Genomic DNA, 22,036 nt, shown 5'->3' with positions numbered 1-22,036 from the left:
ACAGCAAGGGGTTCTGCAAACCTCACCAGGCCAGTCAACTGTGTTCAGGATCTAAAACAGAGGCAGCGGATTCATTTCTGAGAGTCATAGGCCCAGACAGTGTTCCAAGACAGGAGATCATGTTCACATAGCACATTCTGAATTCTCTTCTAATTTCTGTTCTGTAGAAAGGAGGTAATACTAAGAAATAAAACATGTTTGTAAATGCACAGAAATAAAATACAATGAATGGTCCTAAGTATACAACTAGACCCATTCCATGTGTGTGATGTATACTTTCTAGCATGTCACCACTATCATCAGTGACTTTCAAAACTCTCACATCTGCTGCAGGGCACTGCCCTCTCTGACACTTCCACACAGAGCTTCCTATACAGCAGGAAGACATGCAAACAGCATGTCCCTCTGCTGATGAAAACCAGGTGAGCTCTGAACCTGCAGCTCTGGGATAGGAGCTCACCCCTGTATTCACCTTTGATCCCATTCAGTGATCAGCACTGAACACAGAACACTCACCATGGAGTTGGAGCTGAGCTGGATTTTCCTTTTTGCTTTTTTAAAAGGTGATTTATGGAACATGAGAACTATGGAGTGTGTGAGTGATCATGAGGGAGAGGAACAGTGGGCATGTGTGACCATTTCCTGACCAGGGTTCTTTGTGTTTGCAGGTGTCCACTGTGAAGTGCAGCTGGTGGAGTCTGGAGTAGGCTTGGTGAAGCCAGGGGGTTCCATGAGACTCTCCTGTGCAGTCTCTGGATTCACCTTCAGTGACTATGCAATGAACTGTGTTTGCCAGGCTCCAGGGAAAGGGCTGGAGTGGCTCTCATCCACTAGTGAAACTAGTAAAATAATATACTACACAGAGTCTGTGAAAGGCAGAGTCACAATCTCCAGAGATAATTCCAAAAGCATTGCTTACCTGGAAATGGGAAGCCTGAAGGTTGAGGATACTGCCCTGTATTATTTTGCAAAAGATACAGTGAGGGGACTTCAGTGTGAGCCCAGACATAAACCTCCCTGCAGTGCAGTGAGGACCAGCAAGGGGCGCTCAGGATACACTGAACTCAAGGTCATCCTAGGTGCCTCTGCAGAAAGAGATTGTACTGGTTTCTTGTGTAGGCCTGGAGCTTCCTCTCCATTGAACTATTTCCCAGAAGAGATTCTGGCTTCCTGATACGGTGCTTAATTCAGAGACTAGTGTCTCTGAAGTAGAAGAGGTTGTTTTCACCAGATGATCTCTACATTTTCATGTTAAGGGAAATAAGCCAGACTCAGGAAGAAAAGATTTCCAAGTTTACTCTCACAAGTGGAATCTAGGGGCCAAAAAATGACATTGGCATAAAATAGAGACAATTAGAGAAAGGGAAGGCATAAGAGGTAGGAATGGGAATAGGAATTGGGTTATTGTCAATCCATATAAGCAAAGTGTATATTTTTCATACATGAAAACATCACAATGAAACCCATTATTATTTTCCTGCATAATTTTTACTTCTGTGCAATAGTAACGAATTTGTTTTAATAGGAAGACATATTTTCACCTGTATAAATGTTTAAGTGTCATTTATGTGGGCATAAGTGATTCTGCAGTGGTCTTCAGGACCAGATCTGAAGATTCTCAGGGAATTCTAGTGAGAATTTTCCCATCAGAAAAGAGATACCATCAACGTCCCTTGAGTGGGTCTCCAGGACTAGACTAGTGTGTGGGATGCATAATGATTCAGGACAGAGTTAAACCAGGCTCACCGAAACATTAACAGAAATGAATTTTAATCTCACCACCTCATTATGCATAATTGCACTCCGACTGAATTGTCTGTATTACCAAATGCGCTTAATACTCCTTAGGTTTCTTCCTCTCCATTCTCTGTCTTCTTCTAGGGGGGAAAGACATATTCTTCTGTCTCACTACCGGCCTGGAAATCATTTATCTGGACTTCAGGTGTGGTTTCTGCAGGACATGGGGAAAGCTGCAGAAGGTTTCTGACACACATGGCCCAGGGAAATCTCATGATCTTTTCTATCTCAACACATTTATAAGAGTAAACCTGACAAAGGCAAGATATCTCTTTCAAAACAGGAAGTAGAAATGTAAATGATATTATTCTGATATGTTGCAGGAAATTATAAGCTGAGATACAGGAAACTGAGGCAGATTAACAGAAATCAACATTTATTCTGCCAGTGTTGACCCAGGGGACTCATGTCCAAAGGCTGAGTCCCGAAAACAAATGTGTCTCATCTTATATACCCTTGCAATATGTTATAAAAGCAAAAAGCAAAGATCAACCCACATATGGCTGTATGTGACATAATTGGATACTTCATTTCCCCAGTGCTAGGTGACCTTCATGTTTCAATTCTTTAATATTTAGCTGTCTGCTTTGCCATCCGCTTCCCCGTCTCATTGTCAGAACGCAGTCTGTTTCTTTTATTCACTCCCACCTTGCCTGCTACAATCTGACCATCACAGATTCACCTCCATCACTTGCGTCCTTGGAAGAGAGACTAAGGGATACCTAGGACTTCTGTGACCTCTCAGATGTGGGAGTGGACAGGGGTAACTCAGTGTCCCCAAGGCATACATATAGCTGACCATCAGAGAGAGCATCCTGGAAGTGTTGTGCAGGAGCTGAAGTTACAGCCACCATGGAATTTCATCTTATTCTGTCTAGCTCTAGATAAATCAGACACAGCCACGGGGTGTAGGGAATTCCTGCTGACTCAGACTGAAATGTTAATCATGAAGTCTAATACATCTGCTAAACTCCTTCATCACAGTGTCTTGAGTAGTGTTTGGTGGAATAAACAGAACATAGATCTGACAAGCTGGCAGCTAGACTAGACAATTATACATTGTTATCTCATATTTTATAATTGACCATAAAACCAGGTTCTGGTCACAAACACTGTTCCTAGAATGTTTTAGTTCTCACATTTAAGTGAGAGGAATGCCAAGGATGGACTAGATTTTCACATTATGCATTTTTAGAAAAAGTGCCTTGTGAAAGAAAATGCAGATGGTATCACTGAGGTTGAAAAATCATCCTATGGAATATATGTCTCCACTGGAACAAGGGGAATTTGGGTTGATTTTTCAAAAACCCAGGTTTCCATTTTAGGAAACACATCTAAGCTGAGAGCAGCAGATGTGCCAGGTTGTGACATTAGCACAAAAGGAAGATGGACTTCTGGAAATAGAGGGTGCCTGGGTCTCTCAATCTCCCTATAGCTGGAGATACCACAAATGCACCTCAGGAACCACCTAGGAAGCCAGGCCGCCTGCACATGTAGATAAAATGCCATAGGATATGGGCAGGAAACAATTCTGTGTACTTTAACTCCAAAACATATTCTCAACTCTTGGTAAGTCCTGTGGATAAATTCAGAGTACCTGGAAATGAGCCCCAGAGTGTCTCAGGACCTGTGCTTGATACCACAGTGAACTTTAAAACACCAAGGGATGACAGAAACTCTGTAGGGCACCGGATAGCAAGAGGTAAGAGCATAACCTCTGGATGAGAGGTGGAAACACCAGGGGATGATCAGCTCCATATATTACAAGGGTACAGCACAGGAGGAGGAGCCCTTAGACGCTGAGAAGACAGATCTGAGGAGCCTGGATCTCCTTCCCCGTCCACTTCTGTGAGTGTCTCCCTCATATTATTCAGTGACATAATAGGTTCTATAACTCCTTCATATAATTCTTCTTCAAGCACTTGTAAAACATGTAATATTTTATACTTCTAATGCATAAATTCTCTGATTATTCTTTACATGTTTATTGAAGTACTAGCCATATGTCCATTCACAAACTTGTATGACCACAATACAAGAGCACTCATTTTCCATTCTTGTCTTTTATTTATTTATTTCTGCAGTGCTGGGAAATGAACCCACTTTCTCATTCATGTTAGGAAAGCAGTTGTAAAACTAACTCCAGTGCTGTTGTTAGCATATAGATGTTTAGACAAAGTTTCACTAACTACTCCCTGGGATTACCCTCCAACACATGATCTTCTGGCCTCTGCTTCCCAAGTTGCTGGAATTACAAGCTGGCAATGCTACATGTGGCTTAGCTCTCACTTTTGATTCTTCCTTTTCCCAGTCCCTGCCCAAGCTGGTGTGTATAAATGTCTATTTCCTGTTGTTATGGATTTTTCAAACAATAACGTAAGAATTTGTATCTAGGTTCAATTGCTTATAAAAATAATTGTGTTATTGTTAATGTTGCATCAATTTTTGTGAATAGAAATGGTATGATGAATCTGAGCTCATGACTCACTGTGGCTCTCTGTTCCCACTTGTCCTGTAGCAAGTGGCTAAATCTGCCAGCTACCAGGGAAGGTTCTGCAGTGGTAAGGCATATCTGTAGAGATGGGGACATGGGATACATCCCATCCTTCAAGTGTCCAGTCACCAGGACAACGGATACTTCCAAGAACTCATTTGTCCTGAAGTTGAGCTCTGTGACCATAGAGGACACAGATGTGTATTACCGTGTGGGATTCACAGTGAGGGGATGTCAGTGAGAGCCCTGACATAAACCTCCCTGCAGGATACAGGGGGCCTGTCTGTCCTAAGGTGCTCAAATTTCACCCAGCCCTGAATCTCAGCCCAGAAGAAGGTGCAGGAGGCAGCATCCCGGGACTTCCTGTTGGGCTCCATGCTTTTCTCCTCTTTCCAACATTTCAGCTGCCCATGAAGATCATTTTTGCTTGTTCTTTCACAAGTTCTCTCACGTCCTCACTGTGGCAGTAAACAAGAACATGTCTTTCTCTATTTAAAGATGCTTTGGAACCAGTCACTTGAAACTTGTCCCTCACCAATTTCCATATGACCTGCACTTCCTCCGTCACATACAAAATATCACAAGTATTCTCATCATTCTTTGGTTGTTGTTGAGGGCTCAATTCTGCCCCATAAAATTGACATGGGGAAACCTAAGTGGAAATGAAGTCTTACTTGAAGTGTTGCATTTTACAGGTAATTAAGGTTTATTGTGTCCATAAAGGCTGAGACAAAACAGGTCTGTGACCTCAAGGGAAAGACACTCTGGCAACAACAGAGCTCCCTAGTGCTCTCTCTCTCTCTTTCTTTCTCTCTCTCTCTCTCTCTCTCTCTCTCTCTCTCTCTCTCTCTCTCCATTCACCTATGGTAAATGGTAGAAATATCGAACCTGTGGACATAGGCTGATATGACAGTCATCATAATCACACAATACAATATCAATTACTAGGTTTCAACATGTGATTGACCATCAAAGAATCTAGGAGATCTGCCCGGCTTGGGATTCTCAGGGCAGCTAAGACAATAGGAGCTTTTTCAGACTGTCTTCCCCACACAGCCTTCTGTTATGGAATCCCAGACTGCACCTATTTGGGCATTAAGGGAAGAGTCAATGCTCAAAGGCTGCAGAGAATGGGGACCCATCTGTGTTGACATTCATAGATTGTTCAGTGGCTACACTTGCAAGTCACACTTAGAAACTAGGCACCAGTGATGCTCTCTCAAGTTAACCTGATCTGCATCCTCACAGAGGACTGGCAGGCTACTCTTCCACAGACAGGTAAGTCAATGTCTTCTCCTGGCTCTGTGAACCATAGTGTGGCATCTGGACTGCATTAAACACTAGCCCTGTGGAACAGTTTTCTCTGAATGACAGTATACACTGGAAAGCCATCAACCTACACTTAACCCAAAGCAGTGCATAACTGTCAATTTTTCCTCTTTGTTTCTACAATTACATCAGTTTCTATTTCTTAACATTTTTTTCTCTATTACCCTCTTCTACATTTATTCTTTATTACCATAGTTTTGATTGTTTTTTTCTTTGCTTTCAGTATTTATTATAGTCATTATTTTACTTTACCATTACCTGAATCTTCTTCATTTCCTCCTTTTTCTGTTTTCCTTTCCATTTTCTTCACCATTTCTCTTTCCATCATATTCTTCTATATTTCCTGAACCATTCACTAATGTTATTCCTCATATTTCTATCCTGTCTTTATCCTTATTAACTATGATCACCTCACACTACCTTTCTTCCTAATTCTCTATGGCTGTTGGAGATGTGTTGAGTGTTTTGTAGTAATTACTGCATTTACATAGAGCTGTGTCAATGAATTCTGCTGATTTTATAGCATGTTTTCTCTTCTCTGGTATTGGAGACTAGATCCTAGACTTGTGAATATTCATCCAATATTTGGATACTGAGCTATGCCCACAGTACCAGGATGAGAAAGTGTACAGTCCTGAATCTTAGTCCCAATGCAGAGAAACAAAAATTAGAGCTAAACAAGGGAACAGGACTCCTCAAAAATTAATTATTCCACAAAAAAACCCTAATGATAATGTAATGAGTGAAATCCTACACAATGAATGTTTATAATAGCCATTGAAATCAAAGAGTAGAAGAATAAACGTGAATAAATCAAAAGAGAATACATTTAAAAACCTAGATAAACTTAGAACCCTAATGCAAAATGTGAAAGAGAATTCCATAACATCTGAACTTGTGCAAAATATACTAGACACATCTCTGGAATAATTTCAGTGAAAAACACTTTTATCATTAGTGAATGCAAAGAAAAATATAAAAGTATATAAATTATGGAAACTAATAAAGTTGAAATTTTGTAAAAGAAAAGATTGAAGAACCACATAAGAATATACATACAAGATTGTACAACACACTGAATCATATAGAAGTCTGACTCTCAGGGCTTGAAGTTACAGTAGATGAATTATGCAATAGTTAAACATTTGATAGGAAGTTGCTGGACATTTTAATCATGAATGCATGATTACAAGAAAGGAATCAGTCTTTGTTTATTAATGAGTTTCAAGTTATTACTAGTTTACATTAGATTAGATTTTTTGACTATTCTCATTCAAGAAATCAACTGATGATCATAAATTTGAATTTTATTTCCAAAGAAAACTCAGTAAACAGGTATAGTGCAGTATTCCGTGAAGGGCTCCCCAGATCCTAGGCACAGCTCAACCTTCTGCTTCCTACGTTCTAGGGCTTTCCTTGTAGTTCCACATGATGACCCATTACCTGACCCCTCCCATATGCCAGCCATAGGTGCGAAATCTTCAAATATTTTCTAATAATCTCATACTCTGGCCACCTCCAGTCATGCAATGTACCGCATATTCAGGATAAATAAAAGAGGTGTGCAATATGTCCTGATGTGGACGTGGTCTCTTTCCTGTCTGCAACATCCACAGAAACATGGACTCTCCTTCTCTCTTGTTCTCCCTGGTGGATATTCTCAGTGGTGAGTTACTTGTGGGCTTCAAAATGGGACACTGGGGATGAGGAGATGCTATTCATGTGACTTAGGGTTATTTCCTATCCCCAGGTGTCCAGGCCAAGGATCACCTAGTGCAATGGGGGAAGGAAGCCTTGGTCTCCTCCCAGATGCTCAGCCTCACCTGTGATACCTATACACTCTCAGTCCGTGAATATTCTGTGTCCTGGGTACGACTTCAACCAGAGAAGGGCCTTGAGTGGATTGGTGTCATCTGGGCTAAGGGGAGCACTAACTACAGCCCCAACTTGCACTCCACAGTCATCATATCCAGGGATACCAACAAGAACCAAGTGTTCTTACAGCTGAGCAATGTGACAGCTGAGGACAGCGATGTGTATGACTGTGCCCAAGGCACTGTGACCAGCATTCTCTGTGAGCCCAGACAAGATCTTCCCTGCAGAGGTGCTAAAAACCAGCACAGTGTGCTCAGGTCCACCAAGGTTGCCCAGATATCAAAAGAACACTCAGAAAAAGCAGGGCATTCTCAGCACCACATAGGGTCACCCAGGACCAGTACATGTATTCAGGACCAGCAGGAGAGGACCACCAGGAACCAGCATGGGATCCTCAGGAAACACTCACCCCAGGTCTCTCCCAAAAAGTCAGTTAAGGGCTGATTTCCAGAATGAATTTTATCACCACACCTGGCAAAGTGCTTCCTGACATTCAGAGTATAACTATGTTTTTATTGTTGAAATATACAAATTTCCGCCACTTTTAGAGTGAAATGTCTTGAATATGATACTACAGTTTTCCAAGCCCAGGTAATGGAATAGCTGTGAACTACATTATCATGTTGAAAACTCTAATAGTTCAGAAGCGCAGTGATCTCCATTCTGTAGAAGAATAAACTCACTATTATAACTGTCCCAGATAATTCTGAGTTAAAAGTCACTATACATCATATTATAATTTTGTGAAAGTTGATGGAGCAAAAATGAATACCTTTTTCAAGCCCAACATAAAAGAACCAAATACATATAAATATTTACTTAAAATAAATAAATAATAACCTCATGGGGTAATGGATGAAATGAGCTCATGCATGTATGCCTTATAACAAGAATTACTCACTCACCAATGTCTCCAACATATCCACATCCTGAGATATAAGACATTTACACCTTATGCATAAAAACCCACTTAAAGGCATTTTTATGGAACCTTTCTGTGTTGTCCAAGACTGATATAATCTTTTCTTTAACCTTTGTGCATTTTCCAGCTGTTAGAGTGGTGGAAATAGGGAGGATGTTTGTTGGATGATACCTTGCAAAAATTAGCAAACCCCCATTTAAACAAGAAGCCATGCTTATGATACATGCCAGTATTCCTGGCTCCATGGAAGTCATAGATGGAATGATTTCCTAAACCTTATTTCTCCTGACTCCCTAAGATGGGAAGAGTGGCCCCAACAGTGTGAGTACAGTGCTCAACTAGACATGCAGAACCTTGTTGAAGGATACACATGTTCCCAAGTATGTATCTATGATTCATTGAGCAGTTTAAATTCAGGAATAGCCTATGGAGAATAAAAGCAAGCTGAAAGTTAACGGAATGGTCACTTAGTAGGTGCACAATTTTCATGTTTAGAGTGGGGCACTGAAAGCAGATTAATAACACTTCCCCAAAATTCTCACAACTATTAAGTGTGATCCTCCTGCTTCGACCTACCAAGTGTTAAAAGTGTTAAGGAATATCAGAATTTATCACCATGTACATCCCCCAGACATCATTGTACTCCCTATCTCTATGGCCCTGGATCCTGTGTGCTTTAGATCACAGAAAATCAGAGTACAAGTAATTCTTTTTTGGCCTCATGTGAGAGGAGTAGTGTGATAATGTAACAAGTTCCCAGGACACCTGTGAACAAATCCAACTAGATTCTACAGAGACACAAAACAGGAGATGTCCTGGAATCAGCCCTGTGGGAGCAAACAAACCGACTCCATGGACAAAGGAGTTGGCTGGAGAAAAGAAGAGGGAATGGGTGTGGGGGAACACAGTAGTGCCATAGAAAGATGAGATCATCTTCAGACCTACCCACATCATCCCTTCAAAAGCAGCTATCTCTATTCACAAATGTAAATACTTCTTGAAATCTGAAACACTGAGATCTCACAGAGCAAGAAGTACCAGCGGAGCCTATTTCAATCACTTCACATATAAAGAAGACTCCCCACATGCAAATAATTGTTTAAGCTTTATGTTAAATATTCCTCTAGGGCTCCAGAACTCACAGCTCTCTCCTCACACAAGGCTGAAGTTTCTGGGGAAGGCAAAGCTGTTGTGTAGAAGATGAGACTGTTGGATTTTCTCCTATGCCCAAAGACAGTTCACCAAGGTGAGTGTTCCCAATATCACATATGTGTTCTTGGGAAACTTTTGACTGCTGTTGACTGTCAGTGATTCTCCTTGTCCCCAGGTGTCCTAACCCAAGTAAAACTGTAAGAGGCAGGACCAGGCCCAGTAAAGCCCTCACACACCCTTTATGTTCCCCATGTTCCCTCTGGTTATTCCATCACAACTAGTAGTTACTGTTGGGACTGGATCAGTCAGCCCACAGGAAAGGGCCTAGAGTGGACAGGGGAAATATGTTGGAATGGTAACACTTTTTACCCCCACTCCAAAAGCTGCATCTCCTTCTCCACAGACAAGTCCATGAACCGGTTCCTCCTGCAGCTGAGCTCTGTGACCACATAGGACACAGCCATGCATTACTGGGCAAGATGCAGAATGAGTAGATTTCAATGTGAGCCCAGACACAAACCGTTCTTCCGGTGCACTCTGGATCAGCAGGGAGCATGAATATCATAGCAAGCACAGTCAAGCACAAAAACCAATTGCAAACAAGCAATTTTCTTCCTGAAGCTCTGGTTCCTACCCAGACATCCTGTACCAGACATCACCATACACAGTGATTCTGAAGTCTCTCCTGTCTCAGAATATCAGAAATATCTCTACACTGATTTAGGTGGGTGGTGGTAGTGGTTGAATTCCAGGCCATGTGCTTCCTGGGTAGTTGCTCTACCAATTATTTTTTGAATAAAATTCAATAGAACTTTTGAAAATTGCTGTACTAGCTACAGGGCAGGATACCACAGAGGAAACTGTCTTCTGTAGAACAGTTTTACTGAGAAGAGTCAGGATAACAAGGAACAGACTGTAATATGCACTGAGGAGAAGAGCATCAGGAACTATGAAAAAGAGATGGGTCAGCTGGAAAAATGAAGAAGCAGAAATGTCACAGATTAATATAGGAAATAATCTGTGTGCCCATCATCAGCTTCCTCCAATGTGGGTGAAGGACCAAAAACTCCCCCACCGTGTGTGCTAGCTGTCTTTGGTGATGGTGGCTGACCTACCTTTGAGATAAGACTTATTTCCTCCAAGCCTTAAACCCTGTGTGTGAATATCTTGTGAGTGTGATTTATCCTGTATGTCAGGCTAGCATAGGAAAAAAAAAGCCATTTTTTCCTCTTGATTACATGGAAAGCTGTAGCAAGTCACTGTCTTGAGAGAGGAAACACATTGGAGACTGTGCTTCACTGGGGACATGAGAACAGGAATCATCCTTGATCAGTGTGTGCATGCGAGAATGCCATGAGATGTGCTAGTACAGAATGAGTGATTCTGAAAGTGAACCCCAGAGATGTTTAAACAGCAAGGAGCTCCACTAGTGAAAGGCAAGGTTGTGGTGGCCACACCTTCCTTGGTGAGTAGGAAGTCCCCTCACATGAGGCCACTGTGGAACAGAGCACTGGCTCTGTGGCTGGCATTGTGCTTGATCTCCAAGTGTTAAATGAAGCTGTATGTGTTTTGTTCTGGTGCACTGACAGCTCTGAGAACTACACGATTTCACTCGTCCCCTTGCTCAAGAGGTTTGGGAACTGTGGTGTGAGTTCTGAAAGGACATAGAGTGGGTTCCAGTTGCTGCCTTACTAATACGTGTGTTTTCTGCCCTAACCAGCTTAGAGCTCCAAACATGGATCCTGTGAACTATGTGATTTCCATATGTAAGGGATCTTGTGAATTGCATCACAATGCACTTACCCAGCAGGCAGGGAAATAAATCCCTCAGTTCTCTACCACCAGTGCAGTACTGCAGGCTCAGTTTACTCACCCTCTATGTAAGCTGCTCAGGGAACAACCAGAGCTTAGATGCTGTGGGGCCTTACATCAGTGAGAGCCTGCTCAGCCTATAGGTTAAAAAGGTCCTTGCAACTGGTTCACAAGATGGGAAGCCTCTAAAGTGCCAGCAGCACAGCAGAGAACAACAGACCTTAACGTGCCCTAATCTCTACCAACTAAGAACACAAACATGTGCAGTAAAGGCTGCAGAAGACACCAGCTACTTTTCCCATGTCTCAGTGATGCTAGGCATGGAGAGCACTACCCTGATCAAGTGGGTGAATATTTGTAATTGAGATGAATACCAAGACCAGTGCTGAAGAACTTCACATCAACCCTCCACTTTCAATAAAAGACTAGGCTTCACATGTGTAAATCCTAACACAGAAAGAAAGGAAATATGAAAGAAGCACCAGGACACTACAAAACACAGCAATTTTTAAATATGGACTCAAGTGAAGGTGAAGTCAAGGAAATCACAGACAAAGAATTCAAAGATCCTGCAAATGAGTAAATGAAGACTAAGTCAAAAATTGTGCAATGACATATGATTCAACCACAGAAAAAAAGAAAACCTGTCCTTTGTGACTCAAAGGATGGACCTGGAGGACATTAGATTAAAGGGAGTTTGCAAAGGACAGAAAGACAAGTCGCTTATTGTGCTGTCTTTTGAAGGATGAGTACTGAATAGCAGCTGAGGTAGAGTAATTACTACCTCATGAATGGAGAAGAAAGAAGAGCATAGTGCCAGACAGGGCAATAGGTACAAACTTCCAAGCAGATCAACAAGTAAGTACCATGTTCTATGGCCTAACAGATAAAACACAGTTACAATAACATATTCCATATTCGGGACTGCTGTGACAGGGGGTTTGAATTGTTTCCCTATACAAATTAAAATTGAAAGGTGATGGACAGGTAAAAGCTGAGAAGTCAGTGTAATATGACTTTCAAATGCCTTGGAGCATCACACTGTACTCAGTGATGTCTCCACAATATACAATTATGTTGATGTAAAAAGAAAATTTAAAATGATGATGAATGAGACTGAGGCTAGGGTTAGGGTTAGGTTTATGGCTAGTGTTATGGTTAGGGATAGGCCTAGGGATAGGTTTAGGGTGAGGGTTAGGGTTATTATTAGGCTTAGGGTTAGGGCTAGTGTAAGTGTTAGCATTAGTATGTTAATGTTAGTTTTAGGGTTATTGTTAGTGTTAGGCCTAAGGCTAGGTTTATGATTAGGGTTAGGGTCAGGGTTCAAATTTGGGTTAGAGTTCTGGTTAGGGTTCTGGTTAGGGTTAGGGTTAGAATTAATATTATTGTTACAGCTAGGTCCAGGGCTTATGATTTGGTTGAGGGTTAGGTTTTGTGTTAGGAATAGGCCTGGTGCTAAAATTTCATTAGGTTTAGATTTAAGTTGAAGGTTAGTTTTATTGTTATTATGCCTAAGGCTATGGTCAGGTTTAGGATTTTGGTAAGGATTAGGCTTAGGTTTAGTTTTGGGGTTAGGTTTTGCATAAATGTTAGAGTTAGGGATAAGGTTAGGGTAGATCTATTTTAGGGTTGGGTCTAGGTAAAGGGTTAGGGATAAGATTAGTGTTAGGGTAAGTTTAGGGTTAGTGTTTTGCTTTGGGGTATGGCTAGAGTTAGGGTTAGTGTTATGGTTAAGTTTAGGCCTGTGGTTAGAATTATGGTTTGGGTTAGGTTTACTGTTTATGTTAGGTTTATACTAGGGCTTGATTTAGGATGAGGGTTATGGATAGGGTTAGGTTTAGAGTTAGGGTACAAGTTAGGGTTATTGCTATATTTATGATTAGACATAGAGCTGTGTTAGGGTTAGGTTTAGGTTATGTTTTAAGGTTAGTTTTAGGATTAGGATTACAGTTAGTTTTACTGTTATTTTAGTCTAGGCCCTAAGGCTATGTTTAGGAAGAAAGGGTGAAAAAGATAAAGGATATATATATATAGAGAGAGAGAGAGAGGGAGAGAGAGAAAGAGAGAGAGTGATAGAAAGAGAGAGAGAATAACCCCTATAGTTATTTGGTTTAGACTGCATAGTCTGGAGATGTTTCATTCCAGGTTTTCCAGTGATCTAGTGGGTGAAAGCAGAGGCTTTAAGTCTTGGTTTCTTTGTGGGATTCTGGTCACTCTGCATAGGAACATGGACAGCTGATTTGGGGGCTCTGGACATTTCTCTGTGCTGGAGATTGCAAGCAGGAATTTTTATGACATCAGGTGACTGGGTTGGTGCCAAAAGATTGGACATCTTGCCAATGCATGTCTTTTGGAGGCAGCCTCAGGAGCACTGATGTTCCCATCATCTGGACTTTGTTTTGCCATCCTCATAAGAAGAACACTGTGCTGACCTTAACTCCTTAATGCTGGCCTGAAGATGTCAGTAAAAAATAAACTCTGAACTTTCTTTTGCATAGGTGAAAAGAAGGTAAAGTTTATTCCCCTCATGGGAGACACTTAAGGCACAGGGAGCCCATTTCAAATATATTAGTGGTTGATTGACATTTTTCACAATTGTTGGGGAAAAATCTGCTCCTCCTTCTATAGTAAAACATTAGCTTGCTTGGTTGTTATAGGAAAGATAAGCATCTCAGTTATTCATTGGTATTTTCTCAACATAAAATTTCACAATTATCCAGCAACTAAGACAGGGAGGATATAACACTAATACATAACAAGAAAACAATGGTAAGTTATCATATTAAACATGGAAGGAGAAGAGTGTGGTGTCCACACATCTAGGCCCCAGTACACCTGAAAAAGAGGTGTGATGATGGGGATTTCCAGTCACCTTCTCAAATACCAACATATTTTATACCATAAGGACAAACAAAATCATTCTAAATTCATGATGGTTCTGTTGAATAAAAGGCATTTTCTTATACACTTCTGGAGAGCTTATTGAATAATGGTAATTTAAGGGTAGGCATATGGATAATGAGATTTTACCTTTCTAAAATTTAATATTCTTACATGTAAGTTTCTAAGATTTGGACACATAAGATTAAATCACTTCACATGTCCTCATTTGCATATCATTGAAGAAATAGAATTAACTGCCAAAAGAAATATAAAGAAGCAGGCACTGTGGTACCTCAAAAGTACACAAACTGGCCTCTGATTAAGGAAAGGGTGCCTTGAAAACTTCCTTTTATTCTTTTCTGAGTCTTCTTTCAATGAAATGCTGCTGAAAAAGAACTGATATTTTCTTTTCTTTCAGTGCTGTGGTGGAGCCCCAGACCTCATCTGTATTAGGTAAGAACTCTACAGATGAGCTCCATGTGTTCCTTTGTTTATTCTTTTTTTTCCTTTCTGTTTCTCTGTTAGATTTTACAGAGGGTCTTCACTATGAGCCACACTTTTTTCTGAAGTCCGTATGTACTCAGGTACAACTTACCCCTGCTCTTCCTGCCACAAACTCCTTGCCACTGGGATATCAGCCTTGCAATTACAGGCCTGCATAAAATAAAACAATTTTTTCCTAAGATCCAAACATACATATCACCATTTATTTGCAATGTACTGATTTCTGATAAAAAATCTGAACTACAAGTTGCAAATAGAATCTAACCTGAAATTCAGTTACCTTCCTTGTGTGTATCAGCAAATTTTCACTGAGACTGGTGCTAGAAAAACAGCCCTGGTGCAGGTTCCAGGACAGTGGAGAAAATGCATGTGAAGAAAGGTGCCTCATAGAGGCCTTTTACAAGGCCCTACAAGGGTCACATGATTGACATGTCATCTATTCCAATCATACTGATCCAATCACATTGGATCTCCTAAACTCTCAGATGCAAAGCTGTGTGATGGTTCAGTACTACTTCTACCATCTGAAGAAATTTAAATCTTCCTACAATCTATACTAACATGAAGTTAGTAGTACAAAAGGAAAATAAAAATAAAAGCAAAGGTAACACTTAATAATGGGTCAATAAAAACCACATGAATCCAAACAGTGTAGATTTCCTATCCTATTTAATTGTGATGGTACTGGAGTTTGAACTCAGGTTCTTGTGGTTGCTAGGGAGGGGCTCTATCATATTTGCAGTGCTATGGATTCTTTAAGTAAAATAAATATATATGCATATAACAATTTTACTCTGCCCCTCATATATTTGATTTACTTGCTGCTAGTATATTTTATTACTCTTTCATTAGAGTTATTTCTTGTACAGTGGGTACTCATTTTGAAAGCTCTTAGTAGGCTTGTATTGTTCATCAATTGGATTGCCCCCATATTCTATCTCCCTTGACTCCCTCTTGCCCCAAATTAATGAATTGCAATAAGATTCATCATTCTATTTCCTGTAAGTATATGAATTCAATCACCTGTATTCCCTCACTGTAATCCCCTTCCTGGTCCATAGCACTCTCACAAGTACCTATTCTGTGTGCACAGTTTGTGGCTAATAGGATTCCATTTTATGTGTTTTCTAGATGCAATACTGTCCCCTTTTAATTTGTATTTGCATGATAAATTTTGTGTTTTCATTGTTGTCGCTTTGGGACACCTGAAATGAGATGATTGGACAAAATTGATTTGAATAATGTTTAAATAAGTGGAGACAGAGGGAAAAGGTCATAATTCATATGTTAATTTTCACTAGGGAAAATCTAGGGCTGGGGATAAGGCTCAAGTGGTAGAGTTACTGCCTTCCAAGAACAAGTCCCTGTGTTCAAATCCCCAATACACATCAAAAAAACAGAAACTATATGGTCATTGTTTTTATGTATTTTTCATGAATGCTTAGTTAAGTGTTTTTTAAATTGTTTCTATTGTTCCTTTTTCTACTAAACACATATTAGTAAAGACTGGAAATAGATTTAAAATTATTCAAATGTTTAACAACTTTTCCATGAGGGAGATCACAAAGTCCAATGAGATCAGATCAAGATGATTAGATTAGGTGACATGTGCAATCCTTCCCTTCTTAGGACCTCCTCACCAAGCAGATGGAACCATGTAGAGACTCTGAGGAGTAAATCATCCTCCAGCCACATTTTATACTGCTTTTAACTCTGGCTCATTATCCTTATCTTGATATCCTCCAACCTTCCTTTGTTGCATCCTTTCCTAGAAAGGTCATTATAAACAAAAATATTATTTTCAAAACTGTACCAACAAATCTGATGGAAGTCCATGTGCACTCCTTATAAGAACATGGATGTGATTTAAAATACTTATGTATGTTGACACTTGAGAGCACCCTGTAATATGGGTTTGACAATAATAGCTCTCTTTTTCTACATGCAGGCAAACTGGAAGACCTAGTGGCCTTCGGACTACAAGAAAGAAGCAAAAGTTGTCCTATCCAGTTCAAGGAAAGGTCCATGTTCCCAGAGACTGAGGGCCCAAAAGACAAGGAAAAAGGAACCACAGAATCTCCAGAATGCTCAGAAGCTTCAGAAATTCAACCAGGCTCAAATAGAAAAGGAAAAGAGGCAAACGTAAGACTTGGTGTCTGTGACATTAGATATATCAGAGATGGTGTTTCTCTATGTCTCCACAATTTGCAAAGACATTTCCATGCAGTTATTGGGATATTTCAGAGAAAGAGTGAATAGCTCCATTTTCCCTAGGGAGCCACAGACAGGGCCCAGATTCATTTCATTTCCAATGACTGACAGGATAAAGGAAAGTCTAGTGGCTTAGCAGTCCACAGGCACAACAATTTGTAGTTGCTATGAGCACCATCTGTGGAAATAACAGGAAATGCCTGCAGTTACAGGGAGGGTCTTACATGAGGAAAGGAGCAGACTCAGCACAGGTCATGGGACTGCACTGTGTGAATTACACCAAAGGCTGGACTGCTATTTCAGTTCGTATACAGGGAATAGCCATTTATCATTGTTTCTTCCTCACCAAGAAGAGCTGCAGAGGAAGGCTAGACCTCAGAAATCCCAGGATCCCTGAAAGGAGACATGGTCACAATTGGAAGAAGATGACAGAATCCTGTGACTATCTAGGGTGAGTCTTCTCCCTTTTGGCTTGCTCATTTTCTCTTCCAGGTGAGCCAGATTGCTCACGTCCATATCTATTTTGTGTGCACAGTTTGTGGAAATCTTCCTGAGACTAACAGGATTCCACTTTATTTGTCTTCTCTTTGCATTTGCATGATTAATTTTAGGTTTTTGTTGTTCCTATTTTGAGGCATTTGAAATAAGATGATTGAAAAAAATTGATTTGCATTAAAAGTAAATATGATGGGGACAGAGTGGGAAGGTCATAATTCATATGTTAATTTTACTTATAGACAATCTAGGGCAGGGGATAAACCTCAAGTGGTAGAACTTATGCCAGGCACGCACAAGACCCCATGTTCAAATCCACTAGTATCAAAAACAAAGATAGAAAATCTACATTGTTTCATGTGTTTTTTATTTATCTACATTGAATTTTTAAAAACTTTTTCTACTGTTCTTTTTTTCGTAATAGATATGTATTAGTAAAGAGTGGAAGTAGATTTAAAGTTCTTGAACTGATTAGAAGTGGTGAGCAACCAGTCACACATCTCTCCATCTAAGAGATTGTGACTGCCTTTTTCTCTCTCATTCCTTTATTTTTCCCCCTTTCTTACTATCTCTGCCTTTCAAGTTTTCTTTTTCATTCATTCTTTCATTCTTTCCTTTTCCTCTCCTCTGTCTCTCTTACTTTATTTTCTCTTGGTCTCTCTTCATTTCTTCACTTCTTCCTTTCTTTCTTCCTTCCTTCCCTCCTCCCTCCCTCTGTACCCTCTCTTTCTTTCGTCCTTTCTCCCTCTCTTTCCTTTATCTTCCTCTTTCTTTAGACCTCTCTGTCACACTTTTTGTAATTCTTTGTCACTTACTGTTTTTTCTTTCTATCTTTCCTTCCTTCTTTCTTTCCTTTTTCTTTTCCTGTTTCACTCTATCTCTGTATCTCCTTATGTTCCTCTTTCTCCCTTTCTTTGACTCTGATACTTCCTCTCTCTTTTTTCTTAATTTCATTCTATCTTTCTTTTTCTCTTTTATTCTTTCTCTCTTCTTTCCTTTCCTTTCTCTTTTTTCCTTATTCTTTCTTTCTCTCAGCCTTTTTTCTCTGTCAATTGTTTTTCTTTTTCTCTCTCCCTATCTTTATTTCTCTCACTCTTTCTATTCATGCCTAATTTCAATTTCTCTCTTTCTGCCTCTTCTTCTCTCTGTTTCTCTCTTTTATCTTTCCCTATTTCTTTCTTTTGTTCTGTTTCATTCTACCATCCTTGTTTGCTCTTTCCTTTATTGTTTTTCTCTCCTCTGTCTTTCTTTTTCTTTTTCTTTCTGTATTTCTCTCCCTCTTTTTCTTCTTTTCTCTCTTTGTTTCTTCCTATTTTAATCTATCACTAATCTCTTCATTTTTCTCTCTTTATTACTTTCTTTTCCTTCTCTTCCTCTGTCTCTGTTTCTTTGTTTACCTCACATTAATTTTCTTAATTTCATTTTCATTCTATCTTTCTCTTTCTTAAATTCTCTGTATGTCTATATCTTTCATTCTTTCAGGGGTTTGGACCTGAAATTTGAAGATTCTGTGTAGTGATGCCCATTCCTGGCAAGTTGGGAGAATAAGCTAGAGGGGATTTGCCGTTGAAATTGACCAGTAGGATGGCATCATGTTGTAATGGGTTAGATCTGTGCATTGCAAACTTGGACATTTCAGGTATAATAGGGAGTGGGTTCTGGGAAAGGGTTGGCTCTGATAGCCTTGAGTAAAGTGTAAGGTGTACTAAAGGGAACACTTCCAGGGATATGTACAAAGACTGGCTGGCTGCCTATATGAGGTGGGGAGGGCACCTAACTTCATGCATCCCAGCATGGCTGGGAAGACCATAGTGAGGGGGGCTTTTAGGAAAGATCCCAGGACTCTGGAAGGGAGGCTTTTGAGAGGAAGTCCATCCAGGTGAAGGGGCAGGAAGTGATGTAGGCTTGATGGGAATAGAGGAAGCAGAAGCAGAACCCAAGACTGGTTGCCTGCCAAATATAGCCAAGGAATTCCACCCCAGGCCGCACTGGACAGTAGGTGCTTTATTGAGGCTAGTGTGGTTACTGGAAGGGATGAGAGTTAGTTGTGGCAAATGACCGAGCTTTGTGTGGATCTTCTGGAAAGGCCATATAAGTTCTCTGAGATTCCAGAAGCCACTGTTGAAGGGAGGACCCTGAGACATGGGAAGGAATGGTATGGGCACATGCCATACTCCTGCTTCTGGCATTCACCAAATGGCAGGGACACCATATTTTGCTGGGCAGGAACCATGTCTGATCTACCTGGGAGTAATTTCATCATCTCCTCAGGATGTGTCACAAACTATCTCATGTTCTGAGGTATCATCTGAGAGTTAGATACCATGTTGACATTTAGATTGACATTACACTTCATCCCCCCAGGAGTCATCCCAAACTCAAGTTCCTGACCAGGACCTGTCTGTGGAGGCATTCCTTTAGAATGAGACCCATGGAGAGACTCATAAGGTCCTCCACTGATTTCTAAGGAAAATGGGATTATTCCCAGGTTCCATGTGGTTCTGCGAGCCTTGGATCATCCTGTTCACTTCATGCTGAGCCTGATGCCTTCCATGTTCATGCCTGGTGGGGAGACCTAGCTGTTTCTCTGCCAGCTGCTGTTGAAACATCTCTTCAGGCAATCCTTAGTGGTATGGAAAGTGCTCAACTCACCCAGGACCAATGAAGACACCCTGAGAAAAGGAAAATTTCAATCATCCAGGATTATTGGCACATCGCCTGGACAACTGACTAAAGAAAGACCTGGGCCAGATGCTGAGCTGGGGACATTTGACTCCTACATTTCAGAGTTTATCATTTCTGCAAATCCATGGAGGCATGTCTGGCTGCCTGGCATGTTGGGGTGGGAAGCCATGCCCCGTGGTGGCAGAACATGTGAAATGTTGATGCAATCAGGGTGCCCAGTTTTCACCAGGAATAATCTGGGATGGAATTTGAGGACCCCAGATCACTCCTCTCAGTGAAGTGCTGGAGGAAGCACTGCTAGACAACTTCTTGTTCCTGCTTCCACCAGTACTTTTAATAAAAGTCCTTCCGCAGTTGCATGGGAATCATGTGGCTGAGGTCATTAGTTCTTATAGACCCAGACTGAGTTCATAGAAAGTGGAACCACTTCACCTGGAGAAAACGGCACATCTCTATATGCTTGAGGGCCAAATGGAGCTCCCACATCTGTTTCAGGCTCGGGTCCCTTACCTAGACTTGGACTGAGCTATCATGGCCTGTACTGGTACTTTTGATTTTTTTTTCTGAGATCCACCTAATACCCCAGAGTTCTGCTGTGGTCCCCCACTTTGAGCTCCTGTGAATTATTTCTCCTCAGAAATATGGATGGATATCTCTGAGAATTTGTAAGGAGCATTCCTGGCACTGCAACTGCTCCTGTGATAGGCCATCAGGGTTCTCTGTGAGAGTCTGGGCTCACCACTGGATACTGGTATGTGTGGGAGATTTTGGATCTTTTGAAGAGCTGTTGCTTCCCTGGGGGCAGAGATCACTGCTCAATTATTAATGGAGCTGACATGACCGCCCACAGGAGGAACAGGCTTAGGTGGTGGTGGTGCTGGAATGGAAAGCATTGCTTACAAACTGGTGTTCTGAGAATTCTGGTTATGGTTGGCTGTTGTGGGAGAGGTTTTGGGTTATTCTGAACATAAGATACCTGTTTGTTCAGAGGGGCTGTGCTTTTCTCTGTCGTGCTTTTAGAGATATTATAGGTGTGGTAAAAGATGATAGTTTCAACCTGGCCACTCAATATACCTCTGTAGCTTTAGGCCTTCTCAGTAGAAAACATATGTAACACTTTGCGTGGACTTTTCTAAGCAGGTGTGGGCTCAGGGACAGTTGTTTGCCCATGAGAAGGAATGGGAGACCTAAGGGCTGTAGCAGTTGATGGGTCATGGAGTGTGGGGTTTGCTGAGAATCATGAGACTTTATATGGTCAGCAGAATTACATTAATTCATGCCAGAGTCATTGTTTGGAGTCCCAGGATGTCTCTGATCAAATGAGTCAGTGGATCTACTTTGTTCTCTTTTCCCTTTGCACTTGGTACCATTTTCAGCTCCATTATTTAGCCCCATGATTCCACCTGGGCCAGGGAGTGTTTTAGGGGTACAGAATCCATTCTTGGAGACACAGGGGGATGGCTGGGATTGAGTGGGTGAAACCCCCTGTTTACTGTGGTTTTAGAATTTGGAATCCAGCTGAGGGTTTTCATTTTAGGACATCACTGTGGGATCATGAACCATCACCTCCTGCTTTGACATAGGGCTACTCTGTGTTTTCTGATTGACAGTTCCTCACTTTAGGGTTGCTGGAATGCATTGATTGAAATCATGACCTGGCAGTCACACATGGGGATGGCTAACAGTGTTTCCCCAGGGATGCAGAAAAAGCAACTGCTGGGAGAATTAGCAGTGCACCACTGCTTGCTTGGTGTTTCTCTTATCCTTGGCAGCCTGTATGTATTTTGCCTGTAGTTATATAGAAACAAAGCTAATAGCCATACAGCAGAATACCAAGTGTCTGTGAAAGGCTGATTCCATGTCCAGAGATATTTCAA

General features: G+C 41.0%; 2 pseudogenes; both read right to left on the bottom strand.

Moving 5' to 3' along the window:
- The window catches only part of LOC109679226 (B-cell CLL/lymphoma 9 protein pseudogene), a 204,762-nt pseudogene extending 183,868 nt beyond the window's left edge, over positions 1-20,894 (bottom strand).
- A 69-nt stretch (positions 20,895-20,963) lies between these two features.
- Positions 20,964-21,798, bottom strand: LOC141410431 (B-cell CLL/lymphoma 9 protein-like; annotated as a pseudogene).
- Between the last annotated feature and the right edge of the window lie 238 nt (positions 21,799-22,036).

Source organism: Castor canadensis, chromosome 3, assembly GCF_047511655.1.
Source record: "Castor canadensis chromosome 3, mCasCan1.hap1v2, whole genome shotgun sequence".
Lineage (NCBI taxonomy): Eukaryota > Metazoa > Chordata > Mammalia > Rodentia > Castoridae > Castor > Castor canadensis.
Note: the sequence above shows the minus strand (reverse complement) of the source record. Positions and strands in the feature narration are given on the sequence as shown.